Here is a 19,351-nt window from a genome sequence, read left to right as displayed (position 1 = left end):
TCATTCTTGGCACTTTGATTTGCTGTGTCTGATTGCCTGATTGGAAATGGGTTTTGATTGCCTTACCAAGTTGTGAGTTCTGATGTTGTGTTTCACTAATCTTTTAAATAAACCTTCTGTGAATGAAACAAGAATGTCAATCCTCTGCATATTCGAGTAGCGGTGCAAAGTTTTGAGGTGCTGAGATTTCCTAACAAGCATTGTCAACTTTCTCTCATGAACCATGGCCCTCAGGTGGGTTTATAAACATTAATGTTAATAACTGCAAGTATTCAGTCTTTCATTGTGAAAGTAGACATGCACTTTCTTGACAAATGAATGCAAATATGGTTACAAATGCTGCTTTGCAAAACTTGAAAACTTTGCAACAGCAAGAAGCACTTCCACAAGCAGGTTCATCTCACTCCAAGGGAGTCTGCATGTGGCTTACAAGTTCCATATTTATACAGACAAACTTTCAATTTTCCAGAACATTCAAACAGATTTTTCAATATAATCACGTTTCTTAGGATTTGTTACATCTGGTCGTGTCCCTTACCCAATGGCTAATAATGTTTTACTGTCTTTACCAAATATGGAGTCATTGTCCACAATCAGCTTTTGCCTTGCTGAATCATTAACATCTACAATGGAATCTTCTCTGCTTTTCTACTTTTGTCACTCCTTTAAGACCAACATTCTCACCAAGAGCTCAAGAGAAGAATTAGACAAATATAATGAACTGTTTTAAATAAACTGAAGATTGATGTTTTGAAAATCCATTTTTGACTCTATTTTACAACTAATGAAGCATCTTTGAAGAATTGTCACTCATTCAACACAATGATGTAAAAATGTTTGCATTGTGTTATCCAGTGAGGCTGTCTGAGGGTAAGTATTATTCAAGGAACTCCAGTTCCTCATCCCACAGAGGGCATAACCTGCTGAGTATTTCCACTTTTTCCTGTTGTTATTTAAGGAACTGAGGGGAAACTCATCTGTTTGTATCTGAAATTAAAAAGGGAAATCTGCTCATTCCTGGGACGGTGTTTATGCATCATTTGCATTCTGTAGATCTCTGTAAGCTTTGGCTCCCCACTATAAGAGGACACCATTGAGCTGTTACAGGTGCAGAGCAGATTCATGACAATGTTACTGGGACTGGAGCATTTACGTTATAAGGAGAGGCTCAGACTTTTCTCCCAGGAGTGTAGGAGGACAAAGGGCAATCTTATAGTGGGATAGTATTTCTTCTGTCTGAATTATATCATCTCATTACCTTCATTTAATATTTTTCATTTGTTGCTTTTGCTGTTCCCTGAAGACACTAAATGAGATTTACTAATGAATGAACATTTCGTGCCAAGTTGTGATAAGAATTAATATGAGCTGGGAACTATGTTGAGACTGCCCAAAATAATCTCATTAATGCCTTCAATTAATTATTAAAAAATTTCTTGCCATCTGCTTTGGTTGGATTCAAATCCAGGTCCCAAAGGTGATACCTTCTTTGATGGTTTCCAGGAAGGACTAGAAATAGACCAGGAGTGGTTGTTTCCACCTTTCTAAGCTAGTAGAGATAGACATCAGACTCGCCAAGGCAAATAGCGCCTTTGGAAGACTACACAAAAAAGTCTGGAAAAACAACCACCTGAAGAAACACACAAAGATCAGCGTGTACAGAGCCTTTGTCATACCCACGCTCCTGTTTGGCTCCGAATCATGGGTCCTCTACCGGCATCACCTACGGCTCCTAGAACGCTTCCATCAGCACTGTCTCCGCTCCATCCTCAACATTCATTGGAATGACTTCATCACCAACATCAAAGTACTCGAGCTGGCAGAGTCCGTAAGCATCGAATCCACGCTGCTGAAGATCCAGCTGCGCTGGGTGGGTCACGTCTCCAGAATGGAGGACCATCGCCTTCCCAAGATCGTGTTCTATGGCGAGCTCTCCACTAGCCTCCGAGACAGAGGTGCACCAAAGAAGAGGTACAAGGACTGCTTAAAGAAATCTCTTGGTGCCTGCCACATTGACCACCGCCAGTGGGCTGATCTTGCCTCCAACCGTGCATCTTGGTGCCTCACAGTTCGGCGGGCAGCAACCTCCATTGAAGAAGACCGCAGAGCCCACCTCACTGACAAAAGACAAAGGAGGAAAAACCCAACACCCAACCCCAACCCACCAATTTTCCCTTGCAACTGCTGCAACCGTGCCTGCCTGTCCCGCATCGGACTTGTCAGTCACCAACGAGCCTTCAGCAGACGTGGACATTACCCCTCCATAAATCTTCGTCTGTGAAGCCAAGCCAAAGAAGCTAGTAGATCTGTCCCGTGAACTTCCAATTATGCTATGCTGCTGAGAATATCCTTTCACGAGGAAGACTGAATCTGTGAGAGTTCAAGGTGGCCAGTCTCCACGGTTACTTCACTTGCTGGAGATTCCCTCGATGTTAGTTTAGAATCAAATCGTGGCTTTCTGTGCTGTGGTTGTGGCTCTCCTTTTAGCCTCTCTCAGCTACTCCCACCAGCTTGTGCTTCCCCCACTTGATTTCTTAGCCATCATTCTAGTTCTGGATTCACTGTATCAGGTTCTTTTCTCATTTCTCCCCAGTTTCAGCTTTTAGTTACCTTAAAGCCTTCAGTTCACAGTCTCCACCAGAGAAAAGAGATCTAACCTATTTCTCGATGAATGTATTTTCTTACTTCTGGTAATATCCTTGTGAATTAATTTTAAGCCATCACCAAACCCCTGCAGCAGCCCAGAGACTTAAAAGCATTCCCCAAGCCAAACTTCTCGCACTTCATCCTTTTGCTTTTCAATCCTGATATTTACCTCAGTACTGGCTTTATTATTTGACAATATTTACCATAATCAAACCCTTTATTGATATATGAAAATGCTGTGACAACAAGTGGTTCTATAAAGCTGATACTCAGTCCCCAGTCTGGAAGATCAATGGTCAGTAAACTTGCAGACTATCTAGAGTCAGATTCAAAAGTGCTGATACTTTAGAAGAACATTGTACAAAAAACTGTTGATGTACTCAGGCCTAATTTTACCAGCAACAAGTTTTATCAAGCTGTCATTTGGAAAAAATTATGAACTGGTTGGACACTTGAAGCTTTTCCTTACATAGATGCTGTGACACTTATTGGAGTGAAAGGTTCATTCTTACAAAACCAGAATGAAAACTTTAAAGCAATAACCTTTAAATGACCAATGCATGAAATCCCACAATTTATCTCACCTCAATACTGGGAGTATCATCAACTCTCATCAAACAATGAAAAGGCAAAATGACCTTCAGAGCAAGGTACGTAAATTAAAGTATTAGCTCAGGAAATGTTAGCTCAGCGGAGGCCATACACACACTCTGGTTACAGAATCACAAAAACTCATACCAAGATCTGAAACTTGGAGAAAGTTTTCAGACCAGTTTTTTGATTGACAGCTGACACAACAGATTGAAGTGGAAAAGAAGGTAATGGCTTTAGATGAAGTTGAGAAGACACCAAGGAGTTTTTCACTGCTCTGTGCCTTTGTGTACTTATCCTGTTGACTTTAATGATAACCTGTGCTCATTAATGTTATTACATATTGATTTTTGTGCTCAAGGACTTGGAAGATTATTACCATCACACTTGAAAAGTCTTGCCCCTTAGAGAACTGCAGACAGATCTCACCACAAATCAACAACCTAACAAGGCATCTGATCATTCTTTGATTCATTGGGTTCTCCCACTGAAGATATTATTTGGAGTTCTTCAAAATCTTCTCATTTGAATTTATAATAACTGACTTCTTAAAAAAGAATATCATCTGGCCCCAATGTTTGACAAAATACAGGCAGTGGCACTGTAAATTACAGGCTGCTTTCGAAGTGTTAATATTGATCTTTCCAAGGGAGCTCTGGTGGAAGGGACTGAAGCACTTAGTGGTAATGATCAGTTATTGAACTCTGAAAGTCCTTCAGCGATAATGCATTCAATGATTGTTCTGTGGATAAATATTTATTTTGCTATGTTCCTCTATGGCTTCATTACTCTTACCAGGAAATGATGAAAACAAAACTTTTCACTGAATCTTTGGCAATGAACAACCCAATTCAATATATAGAATTTCAATGCATTTATAAATTCAATTTATAGAAGTGAAGACTTCAGTTTCCTTTCTCTAGAACTCTCTAATTCTTCCATTTTCATCCACCCTGCACCTCATCCTAATCTCCTTGTTACTGTTATTCTTTAACACCCATCTTTCTGCTTCTTCCTTGCCCAAACTCTGCTCTCTTTTCTCTATGTCTGTTTTACAGTACTCATTTACTTCCATCCAGTTTATCCATCATCAATCTTTCCTCTTCCATTTCAACATGATGACCATTTATTTCACCCCAACATCTTTTGATGGGAAGGTTAAAGCATCAACAATTCCTTTCCCTTTTCAGATGCTGCTCGACCTGCTGAGTTCTTCCAGCACTTGGATTTTTACTCCTAATTCCAGCATCTTCAGTCTCTTCTGTCTCTCATCTTTTGTTCAGTGTTTTGATTGCAAATTTATCCCTAACCAAAACTTAGATAAAAATAGTGAATTATTCCACTCCTTGGTAAACCTTTCAATGAGTGAAGGAATGGAGGTTGGGTGGGTCATTTTTGTTAAGATCAATGAAACTGGATTAGCTAGATAATACAGATAAAGATTTTCAAAGTTTTCTAACTGAAAATAAAAATTAAAAGCATGCTCTCGGTCATCCGGAGAGTGGCAAATCTGTGGGATTCTCAGCCCAGGGAAGTTTAATAGCCAAATCATTGGTTGAATTTAAAGGGGACATAGACGTGCTCTTGAAATATCAATGGTTATGGGGAACTGACAGAGAAGAGGAATGGGCCCTGGGGAAGATCAGCCAGGATCATATTGAATGGTGAGATGGGTCTGAGGGTCCAAGTGGTCACTTCTACTCCCATTTCCTTATGTTCACATGTTCTACATTTGGAGCTGGATCTGCAGCGGAGCCCTGGGCAATGTAGCGGGGCTGCATTGGTGCAAATGTTCATTTAGCTGGCTGCATTGGGGCAGATGCTCCTTTGTAATAGTGCTGCCTGCATATGTACTGATACCCCCTTGCAATATTACAGACTGGGTACATAGAACATTCCGTCACAATGTTGTTGGCTGAGTTCAAACAGATACCTATTGCGACATCACATCTTTGTTCCTTATAGACTAGAGGTTCTTCAGGGAGTTGTTGACAGGTCAAAAAGGTAAGTTTGATTGAATCACATCCTTCAAGTGAGTATTTTATTGCCAGATATGATTGCAATTGCAGTGCCCTTCTTGGCTAGACTGAACTCCAAATAATGACAAGTTGAAAACAACCTTAGAACACACCCCACTTGCTATTCGGTGCAATAGTCAGGTTTTGGCTCAGATGGTGCGAATTTCATTCATTAGAAAATGAAACAACAGCTGTTTATTTGATCGTGCTTTCAGCATTGCTTTTTTTTGTAATAAATTGGGCCTGATTTGATATTGAGTTTGTTTGCCAGCTAAGATTGAAGTCAGTTCCTTCAGCTTGGAAAATACTCCTGATTACATTAGTACATGAAAACTATTCAAGGTTTTAAATGGCTTCATGTCTCACTTGAAATACCAAAGTAATTTCCCACAGACTCATTTTGTGCTCTTTGCAATGTGGCCAAGATTTCTGTGATACAGTTGTAACAAAGAGCACAGAAATGCTTCTGCTTCACCATGTTACATCACCCAATATGGGTACTGTGAAATGACCGGTATCTCTTCAGAAATCTAATGAAAGTGAATGCAGAAGGACTGGTAGAACTACATGAATGAGAAGTGTTGTACAGTGTCAATAATACAAGTGAACATGCAAAAATAAATCCAGTACCAGGCCATTTGCTGCTTGGCAGAGAATATGGTTTTGCCCACTTTCTTTTCGCCCCAAGAAGAACAAACTTCAGGAGGTAAGAACTGTCCTTTGTCTACCCATCGAATCTCCCCACAAGCCTTAGGATCTTACTACAAAGGCAAAGAAGCACTCCTAAAGTGTTGTAACCATTGTAATCAAAACATCACAAATTATAAATGGAAGAGGCCATTCAGTCAATTTGATCAATTCTGCCACTCAGCATTGATCTTCCACTTCAACACTGGTTTCCTGACTTGCTCCCACATACTTTCATTCCTCTAGGGTCCATAAACTCAGTTCCGAAGGCAGTTACTGCAGGCAATGGGTAAGTCTCCTAAGCCCTTCAGGTTGGGAAACAGGCCAAATGCAGCAAGTCCAGGTCCACAAGCTGCCCCTGTTGCTGAGTGATGTTCCCTGTGACAGAAAGGCTTTCTCCCAGGTGATCTATATTCCTCCCACATCGTAAAGGTGTGCAGGTTGATAGTTACGTTACTCCTTTGTATAGGGGAGTGAGGTGACAGTGGTAGAATTTGAGGAGAGTGATTGGAATGATGTAACATGACTGTAAATAGTGGATGTGGATTTGGTGAAATAGAAGGCCAGTTCCAACTGTGTGACCTTTCGGATTTTTATTTTAGATGTCATAAGGACGTAGGTTGTTTTTTTACATTCTACTTGGTCATGTGAAACAGTGAAATCTTTTTAGAATAAACTTAAGTAAATTTTTAGAAGTTATTTTGAAAGTAAAATTTTCATTAGATCCTTTAGTATTTTTGTTGGGTTGTAGCTGACCGCTACAAAGTAACACACACACACACACACACACACACACACACACACACACACACACAAACACACACACACACACACACACACACACACACACACACACACACACACACACACACACACACACACACACACACACACACACACAGTGTGGCAGGTTAAGCTCACTCCTTTATTAAGGCATTTTCTAAGAATGCACCTGAAGAAGCAGAAACGGCCCTTTAATTTGCAGTTCAGGTGGCAGCGTTGAAAGCGCAGCGCTGGCCACCTGAAAGGACAGCTGCACTGGGATGCACATCTGAGTGCATTCAGGCTCCTGTCCCTTGGGCTGTCAATTCAAGATGGCTGGCTGTCAGCTGGGACAGCCAGCACGGGCTATCAGCATGGGGGTGTCCCGCGAGACATCCCCACTGCCCCGCTCTGTCCCCACTCACGGGGCTGGAGCGGCCGGCGGGGGAGGAGGCAGGAGCAGCTGGCGGGGGAGGAGGCTGGAGCACCAGCGGGTGAGTACAGGGGCTGGAGCGGCTGGCGGGTGAGTACAGGGGCTGAAACACCAGTGGGGGGGTATGGGGGCTGGAGCAGCCAGCAGAGGAAAGGAGGGTGGAGCGCTGATGGGTGATTACAGAGGCTGGAGCGGCCGGTGGGGGAGAAGGAGGCCCTCGAGTTGGGTACCAACATTGTCTCAGCCAGCCCCCTTCTCCCCACTCCCAAAATCAGTCCCGACAGTGTGGGGATAGCCCGCGCCGGCTGCCTGACAGTGAGAGCGCTGATTTCATGAGTGGGGAGGGAGGGGGCAGCAGGATCAGTGTGGAGACGTCCCCGCGCTGACAGCCTGCACCAGCTGCCCGACAGTGTGGGGACTGGGAGAGGAACTGTCAGGTGCTGGCCAGCTGACTGTCATTCGAATGCAGCCACTTAGGCTCCTGCACATTCACGTGGCCTTCCCACAGCCACATTTTGCCAAAATATGCAGCTTTACAAGCAGGTCAATTGGCCACCTGAAAGTGCCTTTAGGGATGGAAAGGCTGCTTTTATACTGTTCAAATTCCTGCCGTTTTTTTTGCTGATTGATTGAGTCATTCATATGAATCATTCATATGAATGCATATGAATGTCCTTCCTCCCCAACCTGTTTCTGCTGAGTTAGCTGGGCAGCTTGACCAATGCCATTTTAGGGCTGCTGGTATAATGCTGTCCCAGCTTCTACCCCCGCTGGTTCGTTGTAATGGGAGTCGCTTTAGCGATCTCTGACTGTGTCTGCTGCCGCGCGATGTGTCGGCCCAATCTCCGCAATTGCACGCCGCCACAGGGTAATATTAAGGGATTAGTTTAGAATTAAAATTAAATAGATTTCAAATTCCTTTTTTTGAGATTGTCATTAGCTGTGGTTTGAAATTGTTTGGCAATTACTTGGAAAAATGAGACTGATTTGAGAATTCAGAAATGGCATATGGAGTTGAGGTCTTGTATTCCACTGGAAAAGATAACATATAATTTTCGTGATAATTATCTTTTTTATCGTAAAACTTGGAGCCCGTATTTGGATTATATGGGGTTGAATTATTAAATCTCCTTGCCGCACAGTAGTGGTGTTACTCCAAACCATGGGAATTAACTGATGAATTTTGAAGTCATGTGACCGCCTCTTTCTTTCTTTTTTTCTGAGGGGGTAGGTTAGAGAGGGGTAGGTTTGCGTAGTTGGGTTAGGTAAGTGGGGTGGGGAATTGTCTTAAAATATCATGTATGTATTTTGTGTATTGTTTTTCATTCATTAATTGTATGTTTCAACATATGCATCCTGATTCAACAAATAAAATATTCAAAAATAATAAACTCTGTGACTTTATGAAACAATTCATTAGCTGGACAAGTGAAAAGTATCTTAGATGTCTAACTGCTAGTAAATGGGAGGGGTTCTGATTGGTGGATGGATCTCCTTGTTGGCCAGCCCATGTACCAGATGCCAGACCTTGGGAGAGACAATTTGTGCCAACTACCTGCCCCTCTAAATGTGCATCCAAGACAAGAAAGGCAGTGTCTTTGGCAGACTGGTGCCTTCAAGACCAAGAGCTGGTCACTGTTCAGGACAACATTTAACTTAGGGCTTATTTGAATAGAATCATTTTAGTGCAACCAAATACAAAGCATAATGGGGGCTTGGAGATTAAAAAATCTTAAAAGCATTGCACAAGGAGGTAAACTACTGCAGGTATACTCAGCCTCCAATCTGTGATTAAAATGTCAAAAAAAAACAATTATTTCTTCCCTGCAAGCATGAACCAGCAGGAAAACTTTAATGAAATGCACCTTAGGTTTCAACCTTATCGTCTTCTTTAATAGAAATGTGTAGTTTCTTCACTCTTTGACAAGTTCCACAGTTACACTATGAAGTAGATGTGGTATCACCTTGCATAAAGATTAGTCAGTCACCTATGGCATGCGAGATTCCTGCATTACTCTCTGACAGATGGCATCATTTTACCAAGTTTCTTCACCGCCTTGCTTCGTGCTTGTTCAGAAGCTACAATGGCATCACTGTATCTAGTTCTGCTCACCACACCTTTGGAAGCAAGTAAAGACCTGAGAGAGCCTGCCTAGGAGACCCAGTAAGGACAGTTAAAGGGAATTGGTTGTCAGCTAAGTTAGACTGAAGAATCATCGATCGTCCTCGTCACACAGAAGGTCAAGAAATGATTTCACAGAGCCTAACAAAATCTGGACAGGGTTCAGTGAGCACACATACATATGGCTACTCTTCATCAAATACAGTTCAGCCTTCGACACCATCATTCTCCCAGTGCTGGTCAACAAGCTCAAAACCTTGGGCCTCTGCACCCCTTCTGCCAACTAGATCCTTGACATCCTCATCAGAAGACCACAGTCAACGTGAATCACTAACAATCAACCAGGCACACCTCAACGATACGTGCTTAGCCCACTGCTCTACTCACTGTACATCCATGACTGTGTGGCTAAGCACAATTCAAATGCTGTCTACAAATTTTCCAACAACAGTTGTGGGCAGAATCACAGGCGACAATGAGAAAGCATACAGGAGTGAGGTAGATCACCTAGTTGAGCGGTGTCACAACAATAATATTCCACTCAATGTTAGCAAAACCAAGGAGCTGATTGAAGACTTCTGGAGAAAATCAGGGGAACACGAAACAGTCCCCAATGAGGGGTCAACAGTGGAGAAGGTAAAGAACTTCAAATTCCTAGGTGTCAACATCTCTGAGGATGTGTCCTGGAGCCTTCATGTTAATGCAATCATGAAGATGGCTTGCCAGTGGCTAGACTTTGTGAGGAGATTGAGGAGATTCGGTATGTCACCAAAGACTCCAAAATTTTGACTGGTGGACCATGGAGAGCATTCTATCTGATTGCATCACTGTCAGGTATGGAGACACCAATGAACAGGACAGAAAAAACTCCAGAGAGTTGTTAAATCAGCTAGTGACATCACAGGCACCAATCTTCACTCCATTAAGGACGTCTACAAGAGGCGGTGTCTTAAGAAAGAAGTCTCTATCCTCAAGGACCCCCACCACCCAAGTCGTCCTCTTCACATTCCTCCATCGAGAAGGAAGTACAGGAGGCTGAAGACAAAAAACCCAGTGACATAAGAACAGCTTCTTCCTCTACCATCAGATTTCTGAATGGGCAATGAACAACAGACACTACCTCACTTTATCCTGTTATTGCACTATTTACTTATTTTTGAAATGTGGTTATTAGGAAGATTTGCACTGTAATGCTGGCACAAAAACAGTGAATTTCATACATATTCATAATAAATTCTGATTCCGGAGTAAAATCCGAAAAAACCCCATCAGTTCGGGGAGGAAGATTTCTTGACCCAGATAGAAGGTAAAGGAGGATGAAGAAAACACTCTTAAGACCTAAATCTCATTGTCATTGTGGGTGGTGGAGACAGGCCCTTCAAAGGGAATAGGTACTTGTTCTGCAGGACAGAAGAGGAATGCGCTGAGATGAACTGGACATGTAGTCAGCATTAAGTCAAAGGGCAGTTCATCTCCTCTGTATCATAGCAACTACATCCTCTATGTTGTGCAAAGCTCCCTGCCTTGTCCAAAACTGTGGCTTAAGACTGATCTCTAATTATAAATCAAGCTTCCACAAAAGGGTGACGCAGTTAGCGTGGTGGTTAGCTCAATGTCGTTACAGCGCCAGCGATCAGGACTAAGGTTTGAATCCCATGCTATCTGCAAGGAGTTTGTACATTCTCCCCATATCTGCATGGGTTTTCCCCAGGGGCTCTGGATTCCCTCCACCATTCAAAAACGTATTGGGGATTGCAGGTCAATTGGGTGGCACGGGGTCATGGCCTGTTACCATACTGTATGTCTAAATTTATTTTTTTTTATTTAAAAATGTTAAAATCTATAAGTAAACCTTCAGTTCTTCAGCATATAGCCACAAAACAAATCGTGTTGGTCTTTGCTCTCTCAAATAACCTGAATGAGATTTCCAAGCCAAGAGGATTTGATAGGTTTCTAAACTTCCACCACCTTCTGCACATAGAACTGTCCCCAACTCAGCTCATGAACAGTCTGCATCCAGGCTACCTTGTAGAAGAAAAGGTTTGGAACATAGCTCAGGGGTGGTGAATGGTGATGAGTGAGAGGCATCCAACTATTCAAGGGGTTGGTGTGAGGGAGGAGGGGGTAGATTGGATGAATGGAACTGGGGAGAGATAAACCCACAGAAGGCTGTCAATAAAGAATGGATGATACTGAACTGCTGTCAAGAATCATTCACTGATCACTTGGTTTGTGAGGAATTGGATGCTTACATCACATCTCCAGGTTGCCAAGCAACAGAAAAAATGTCGTCAGTCACATTGAGAATGTGTATTGTTGATTGCGTTCCAGCTCTTTGGAAGCAGTGCTCTAATGTGATGCCTGAAATTAGTGAGAAGTAATGTTCACAGCTCTGGTGGAAGATTTAATCAGTGAATCATTCATATCAATGTACAGAAACATGTGAAATAAATCTTTATTGTGCATTAAACATCATCAAGGAGTGATGTATTGAGACCAGCACAGTGAGAGGAGTTTATTTAAAATCCTACCCAAATAGGGAGGGAACTTCATTTAAAAAGAAATCTGAAATTAAGCTCAGGTGATCAATCAGCGTCACCATTATCCTTTGGGCAATCATCTTGACTTACCAATGAGGAAACTAGATTAGATTCAGGTTTTTGTTTTGGTGATATGTTTTCTCATCAGGGTGCTGGTTAGCCTGGAGCAGATGATGGTCCCTAGATCCTGAATTCCTCATTCCTTTTAGTAGAACAGATAACAGTTTTGGGAGGTGCCTTGTTCAGTTTCTAAATCCAGCATGATGTCCCAGTGGTGGGAATAAAGGTGTCGGCTCGGATGCTTTGCTCCAGAGAAGGTTTCAGCAATCACCTGTTTAATGTCCTTTCCTGAGTTTTCACAGGGTACACTGCACTCCCACTCTTCTTCCTCAGCCATCAGTTTCTTATTTTCCATTGTCTCTGCTCTGGGCATGAGGTTTTTCTCCAACTCTGCCTCTGAGATGTCTTAATTTGTCCATAAATGTCACTTTCCCTCAACCATAGCTGGCAAGGTACTTGGCCTCTATTTGCCACACTTCTGACATCAGCCCTCTCTGCTACAGTAGTAAGGGGGTTCCCCATTCAGCAGCTTGTACACAAAATGGATCATCCTGCACAGATACAAGTCCATCAAAAGACACCTCCCATCCATTGTCTGTTTCACATTCCCAGAGGCCTATTCCCTCTGAATCCCTGGTGCACTTTGCCATTTCAAGCCACCATTCCCATTCTCACCACACTTTATCTTGCAATGGCGGTAAGTGCAACACCTGGTCTTTTACCTCTTCCTTTCCAACCATGCATGGGACCAAGAAGTCTTTCAAAATGAAGCAGCACTTCGCTGGTACCTCTTCCAATCTAGGGTATGGGATTTGATAATCATCATGTGGCCTCCCCTGCCATGGAGAAACCAAATGCTGATTGAGGGTTGCAGGTCCTACAAATCATTAGAATTGTAGTGATGCAACCACTACACTGGCCACACTCCTATCAATTACTGCAGGGGGCAACCCCTGTAGCTTCAGGTAGGCAACCAAGGAGGCTGGCCCCACCTGCCGGCTGTCAATCATCGGCCCATATAAAGACTCAAGCTGGCCCCTTCAGGGACAGTCAGACACGTGGATCCAGCAAAGATATTAAAACTGGTGTGTATAAGTTTAATCTAATTAAAGCCTGTTGTACAGTGTGTGGACTTTGCATCAGAATTATTCGCACAGCAGAGCTCACAAGAACCATAGAACATTACAGCACAGATAACAGATTCTTCAGTCCTTCTAGTCTATGCTGAAATATTTTTCTGCCTAGTCCCACTGACCTGCACTCTTTAGCCCTCCATACCCCTCCCAACCATGTACCTGTCCAAAGTTTTCTTAAATGTTAAAACTGAGCCTGAATTCATCACTTCAGATGGCAGCTTGTTCCACAATCCCACCACTAGAAGTTCCTCCTAATGTTCCCTTAATACCTTTTCGTTTACACCCCTAAACTGTGTCCTCTGGTTTGTATCTCACCTAACCTCAGCAGAAAAAGCCTGCTTGAATTTACTCTATCTGTATCCCTCATAATTTTGTAAACCTCAATCAAATCTCCCCTCATTTTTCTATGCTCCATGGAATAATGTCCTAACCTTTTTAACCTTTCCATAAAACTCATTTCCTGAATTCCTGACAACATCCAAGTAAATCTTCTCAGTGCTCTTTCAATTTTATTGCTATCTTTCCTGTAGGTTAAGTGATTAAAACTGCACACAATACTCCAAATTTGGTCTCTCCAAATTGACCTACAGCCCCTAAGTTACTACTTTACCATAACATCCCAACTCCTGTACTCAATACTTTGATTTATGAAGGCCAATGTACCATTGTCAAAGATATCCAAAGTAGTAACAGAAAAACTTGGCCCACATGGAACTGCATCCGTACCCAAAGAAAAAAATAATTTACCTACTGATATTATTGCCCTTTCTGTGGTCTAGAGGTTGCAAAGTTTCTTTTTGAAAATATTTTTATTGAATTTAACATATTAATCCTACAAACAAAGTATAACAATATAGCAAATAAGCATGTCATATCAAATTAATATTCTTCTTTGGCTTGGCTTCGCGGACGACAATTTATGGAGGGGTATGTCCACGTCAGCTGCAGGCTCGTTGGTGACTGACAAGTCTGATGCGGGACAGGCAGACACGGTTGCAGCAGTTGCAAGGGAAAATTGGTTGGTTGGGGTTGGGTTTTTCCTCCTTTGTCTTTTGACAGTGAGGTGGGCTCTGCGGTCTTCTTCAAAGGAGGTTGCTGTCCGCCGAACTGTGAGGCACCAAGATGCACGGTTGGAGGCGATATCAGCCCACTGACGGTGGTCAATGTGGCAGGCACCAAGAGATTTCTTTAAGCAGTCCTTGTACCTCTTCTTTGGTGCACCTCTGTCTCAGTAGCCAGTGGAGAGCTCGCCATAGAACACGATCTTGGGAAGGCGATGGTCCTCCATTCTGGAGATGTGACTCACCCAGCGCAGTTGGGTCTTCGATGCTTGCAGACTCTGCCAGCTCGAGTACTTAGATGTTGGTGATGAAGTCATTCCAATGAATGTTGAGGATGGAGCGGAGACAGCGCTGGTGGAAACATTCTAGGAGCCGTAGCTGATGCCGGTAGAGGACCCATGATTCAGAGCTGAACGGGAGCACGGGTATGACAACGGCTCTGTACACACTGATCTTTGTGTGTTTCTTCAGGTGGTTGTTTTTCCAGACTCTTGTGTAGTCCTCCAAAGGCGCTATTTGCCTTGGCGAGTCTGTTGTCTATCTCTTTGTCGATCTTTGCATCAGATGAAATGGTGCAGCTGAGGTAGGTATCATATCCATACATAATTGTTAATTAAACATTATTTATTTGAAAAAATTTCTGGATAGAAACCGAATGAATTACAATATAGTGCACTTAGTCGTAACACCAAATAATATCTGTCAAATGTGATAATATGATCTAGGACAACCATAATTATGCCTGTTTAAATGATTAATCTAAGAATAGGAATGAAAAAAAAGGAAAAATAAACAATAAAAACTAAAACTAAATCTAATCTAGCCTCTCCCTCTAATTAAGGTTAATTTATTTTAAAAAAGCTAAGTTATGAATCAAATAGCGACCTTCGGAAACCAGACGGAGAATTCAAACTTTCAAAGAAAATAAGTTGTAATTTTTGTGCTTCTGCACTGGTCACGAGATCACAAAGCCCACTGGCTGCAGCCACTCAGAATGGAATCAGCATGTCAAGCTTTCCCACACATTTCTCCAGTGAGGCATTGAGCTGCATCATCCTTTAATGGGATGGAATGCTTTTGCACAGATATAATTTAATGGCTATTAATTGTGACTCCAGTGACTAATCATTATCTTCGATGATGAATTTAACCTGCAGAAGGGGAAACAGCACAAATCAATCTTTCTCCGCTGCCGATTACATTCGGAGGGACAGCTGACAGGAAACAGTGGTTGCCTCAAAAGGGTTAACGACTCTGCAATTGTGCACCACAGGATTTCTCGAAAAGATGTCACATCCAATGAAAAATCAATATGTTCTTTCGGCAGCAACATTCAAGAGGCCCTAATTGGTTGCTATAGCAATGCACAATTGCAACTTTTCCCTTAATGCATCATTCTCTTCGTTCATTTATTAAAATAGAGATGAGGGTAGACTTATTTATGGGAATTGAACTTTAGCATGTCTGTGCTAACCTTTTCAGTGCCCACACAGCGGATGAAAAGAACTAAATAGACATATGATTCAAAAAGCCAAGAGAAAACAAAGCCCATCTGTTGCTCCTCTAACGTAATGACTGGTCTAAAATGCACCTTATTAAACAAAATTAGTGCCAGCCATTTCAGAGTCATGTAAAATGCAGCTATACACTGCCTAGGTTTGTTTTCCTCACCATTTGTCTTCCACTTTGAGATTGTACAGAAGCATATTCCACTCTCTGGAACCTACTATTCCAGATTCCCACAGCTGGGTGGATTCAGAGGATTTCCTGGGAGACCTCGAAGGAATGTTTCAGCCCCAGCACGGAACAAAACAGTAGGGCATGAACTTCAAGGAATGTTTTTGCTTTGAAAGTTACTTCCTTGCTTGGGTCTGTAATGAAATATGATGCTCAATTTATTTTTGACAACATCCTGGTTTGTAAAATAATTCAGAAAATGTCTCCCTCTCCAAGTGATAATTTCAATCTATACTCCTGTTTCTAAATTGGAAATTAAAATGAGATGATTGGCTCATACCTGTTGGTGATGATCATGTCAAGTGGCCACTTTCTCTGCTGTATCAATTCAATGATTCCAAGACTCCCTACATTTCAGAAAGCTCCTCAGGATTGAAGATGGGACATTTCAACTCTGGTTGGGAAGAATCTGAGGTGGTTGTTTGGCAATTGGTGACTGACAGGATGAGTGGTAGTTTGAGACTTGATTGATGTCTTTTTCAACTCCTGACGGCTAGCACTTATGTTCACATCCTGAATGTTTCTTCTTCACGAAGACTCCACCAGTTAACAAATGAGGCAATAATGAGGAGGTCTTTTTGGTCTTCCACTCTACCTCTGGTCCCTGAGGGCTCACTGTTGGGGAAAAGTCTTGGGTTTTGAGCTGTGGACGGACTTTGCAATACATCCCATGGTTGTCTGTGTCACTGGGCTTGCTGCATACTCTCCTGCCATCTGTTCTCTGGCACCAGGAGCTTGCAGGTGGTGAGTTGACCAGCTGCATGAAAAGAGCTAGAATCATGATGTCCTTCAGAGTGCTGACATTCATCTAATGAGGATGATTCTATGGATGCTAAGATGTGGAGCCAGGTTGGAACATAGGAACATAGGAAGTAGGAACAGGAGTAGGCCCAAAATGGCCCATCGAGCCTGCTCCGCCATTCAATACGATCATGGCTGATCTAATTTATGACCTAACTCCACCTACCTGCCTCCTCCCCATATCCCCTAATTCCTCTATCATGTAAAAATTTATCTAACTGAATTTTAAATATGTTTAATGAGGCAGCCTCAACCACTTCCCTGGTTAGAGAATTCCAAACATTCACTACTCTCTGGGAAAAACTATTTTTTCCTCATCTCTGTCCTAAATCTACTCCCCCGAATCTTGAGACTGTGTCCTCTCATTTTAGTTTCCCCGGCCAGCTCAAAAAATCTTCTTACATCTATCTTATCCATACCCTTCATAATCCTATATGTTTCTGTAAGATCTCCTCTCATTCTTCTGAACTCGAACAAATACAATCCTAGACGATTTAATCTTTCATCATAAGTCAACCCCTTCATCCCAGGTATCAACCTAGTAAACCTCCTCTGGACCGTCTCCAAAGCCAGTATATCTTTCCTCAAATATGGAGACCAGAACTGGACACAGTACTCCAGGTGCGGTCTCACCAGTACCTTATACAGTTGCAACATTACCTCCCTACTCCTGAATTCAATTCCTCTAGCGATCAAGGCCAACATTGCATTTGCCTTCTTAATAACCTGCTGCACCTGCAACCTAACTTTTTGCGATTCATGCACAAACACTCCCAAGTCCCTCTGCACAACATCATGCTGTAGTTTTTCACCAATGTGCGGTTGCTGGAGATAACAGAGCAGATTGGGCAAGTGCTGGTCATCCAGGACATGTTAGTGCCTGTCATAGTGTGGGTGAGGTGCTCATCTTTCCACCCCATCACTAAGGGAATGGTGTAATCCAAGAGTGAAGTGAAACACAAAAGTCTGCAGATGTTGTGATTGTAGTAAAATAACTAGAGGAACTCAGCAGGTCTCACAGCGTCCATAAGAAGTAAAGATATGTTACAGACGATTTGGCCCTGAACCCTTCTTACTTTTACGAAGGGCTCAAACCTGAAACATTTGTTATATATCTTTACTTCATATGGACATGGCGAGACCTCTGAGTTCCTCCAGCATTTTGGTATCATCTAGCAGGTGCTTGTACTTGTCCTTCCCATCAGATAGGTGGGAACATCCAAAAGGTGGGAACATCCAAAAGGACTAAAGATGAGATCTGTCAAAGATGAAGAGCTTCCCAGGAGTCCTGGTGGAGATGGATATGTACCCCAGTAGTTTGCAACTATTTTCCCCATTCATGTACCTCCTTAAGTGATCCTTTACTAACCACGAAGCAGCTATAGCATAGGATGCCAAAGGTGCTCCGAAGTTAGTAAGGGGTTAATTAAGGTGGTACGTGAGTGAAAGGAAAAGGTCGAAAAACATTGATCTACCCTCAGATTTGTCTGTGATGCAAAGTGATGCAACTATCTCTGCACCAAAACCAAGTTCTCCAAGCCCTGGCAGAGTGGATATAGTTAGTGGTGGCATCTGTGGCGACGGAGAAGTACATTGATTCATTAAAAATTGAAGCGGCATTAATTCCTTGGTGACTAGCAGCTTCAGAATGGAGGGAAGTGATGATCCTGAGGCAACAATGCATTCATAAACCATCTGGATTGTCATGGAATACCGAAGAATTATTTTGACCACCTGAATGCTGCTTATGCTTGGAGAAAATCTCCTGAGGATGTTTAAAGTGTCAATGATTTTAATTTGATTATTAAAATATTGAAGAGGGCCCTGCATCTAAAAAAGTACATTCATCTGAGAGGCAGGAACCAGCAGGAAAGGCCACAGGGTGCATATCAATTCTCTAATTAGAAAGAGAAGGGTTGGGGGAGTGAGGAGACAGGAGTGCAATGCAGAGATGTGAGACTGGTTGATGAGAGCCCTCTGGAGGAAGCCCAACTTGCAGTGGGACAGCAGAAGCCACTGTGTTAAATTCCATCGAAACAGTCATGCAAGTGGAGGCTCAATGTGTTCGAGCTCTTTGAATAAAAATGGGAAGGAGAATATTTTTAAAGCTTTTCAATAGATGTGGTCACATGCAGAGACATAGACAGACACCATTTAATTAAAGTGCACTGACTATAGTCTAGGCCCTTGAAATAGCAACTGACCCAAGTCTAGGCATAGCTGAAATCAGTACTTCCTCAAAAGGGGCGTAATTAGCTCACATATCCATGCCAAAGTTTCCAGATTTTGCAGAAAGTCTTTGTGTTTGCAGATTTTGTGCTGTTTTGTTTGATATTTGCATCTTTAATCCTTTCCTGAAATCAACGTACAATTTATTTTTGCTTTTTCTATCTCAGTGTATATTGGATTTTCTTCCTCTTTTTCAGTTGCCTGGGAGGGATTTAAATTCAATGACTGCTTCGAGAAGCACGTAAAACTGCAGTATTTTTTCAGATCCAGGAAGCATCAATGGAGTGTTCCATAAAGACTGCCAATAGTGTAGCAGAAGTCTCATGAAGTCTTGAACTGGGAGAAGTAACCAAAGGCAAGATATGATTTATTGTTTGAACGGTACACTCTGCACAAACTGAAACTTACACCAAGCAAAAAATCTGATCTCTGAAAACATCTGTCCAGACAAGATTCCAATGTGTTGTGAGACAGTGAAAAATAACTACTTAGTAGACCAAAAGCAATGCTTTATTGTGAAGCAAATTC

The sequence above is a fragment of the Narcine bancroftii genome, chromosome 8 (genome assembly GCF_036971445.1).
Source record: "Narcine bancroftii isolate sNarBan1 chromosome 8, sNarBan1.hap1, whole genome shotgun sequence".
NCBI lineage: Eukaryota > Metazoa > Chordata > Chondrichthyes > Torpediniformes > Narcinidae > Narcine > Narcine bancroftii.
This window is presented reverse-complemented; position numbering follows the sequence as displayed.